This window comes from Trichechus manatus, unplaced genomic scaffold (assembly GCF_000243295.1).
Source record: "Trichechus manatus latirostris isolate Lorelei unplaced genomic scaffold, TriManLat1.0 scaffold00036, whole genome shotgun sequence".
NCBI classification, from domain to species: Eukaryota; Metazoa; Chordata; class Mammalia; order Sirenia; family Trichechidae; genus Trichechus; species Trichechus manatus.
Genome location: NW_004443972.1, coordinates 8553595 through 8555271, shown reverse-complemented (window position 1 = coordinate 8555271; position 1677 = coordinate 8553595).

The window sequence follows — 1677 nt, the reverse complement described above, 5'->3', positions numbered from 1 at the left end:
ATATCTCAAAAGAGATTGGCTGAAGACACTACCTAATCTTGTAGACCTCATCAATATAACTGCCGCTAATCCATTTTATTACATCATAGTGACAGCATTTACAACACATAGGGAAAGCACATCAGATGGTAAAATGGTAGACAATCATACAATACTGGGAATCATGACCTAGTCAGTTGACAGATATTTTTTGAGGACACAATTCAATCCATGACAATCACTTAATTGTGACATTTTGTCTCATATAAAAATTTTATATGTCTATGAGGTCAAACTTATTAATCTTTTCCTTTTAAACTGTTGCATTTCCTGTGTTAGTTTAAAATTTTCCATTTAAAGATTATTTTATATATTTGGTTTTAAATGTAGATCTTTAATCTTTACAGAATTATTTTGGACATGGTGTAAAGTAGAACATTACTATTTTTTCCCTAGTTATCTCAATGTATTTTCAAATATAATACTATTTTCATAACTGATTTGAAATAATAATTAACATATCTTCAAACAGATTTATTTGCCTATTTAAGAAAAACTGTTTAAATTATTATAACAACTTATTGTACTCTGATATGTGTTAGGTAAAGTCAGAATTTATTATTATTTTCTAAATAGTCTTAGCAATTCTGGAGTACTTCCTCTTCCATTTGAACTTTAGAATCAGTTTCTCAGTCATGCTAAAGTAATAGAATGAATTTTGAGAGCACCTATAGGTTTTCAATGCTCTGGAAGAGCATAAATAACATTATAATTACCTGCTCCTTAAAGATCAAGATAAAACTCACCCATAAAACCATTGGGCCAATTGCCTTTGGAGATGAGGGATATCTATATTTGTTTTCCTATTCCCTCTGTGGTTATCAATCGAGTTTTCTAACTCTTTTAGACCAAATTTATCCTTTATACTTTTCAAGAATACTGTCCGTTTAATTCGGAGTCTTAAATGTATTGGTAAAAGATTGCATATGCTTTTATTTCATTGTCTGTTAATTCTAGTTAATTATCTTATCTTTTTCATTTCTAATATTGTTTGTGTTTCCTCTTTATTACTCAGGCATGCAAGAACTTTGTCAATTTTATCTGTGCTTTCAAGGGAAGCAGATCTTGTCCTTAAATTTTTGAAATATTTGATTCATTCTCTTCTGATTTTAATTTTATTATCATACTTTTAGTTTATTTTTGGCTTATTTAAGGAAATAGTTCCTTGAACACCTTGTTGATTATTTATAAGCTTTTTTGTTTTTGTAAGAAACATTTGCTACATTAAAAACAAAGATTTGTGTTTAACAAAGAATACAAGGTAAAAGAGAAACCATCATCTAAGAGAAGATATTTTTAATCTGTACAAGAAACATATGAGAATTCAAAATATCTAAAAGCCTCATAAAATGATACAATTTAAAGCAGTGTAAGTATATAAACAGAATTCACAGAACAGGAAGAACAAAGAAATGATGGCACAAGAAAAGATGTTCAACACAGGCAGTAAACAGGGAAAAATGGAAATTAAGACAACAATGAGATACTTGTATAGCCATTAAATTGGTAAAAAAATAAAAATGTCTGGCAATATAGAGTTAAGGATTTGAGGAAATGGAAACTATCATACACTGCTGGTGGGAGTATACATTGTTAGAACTATTTTAGAGAGCATTTTTACAAGGTTTTTGGGTTTAG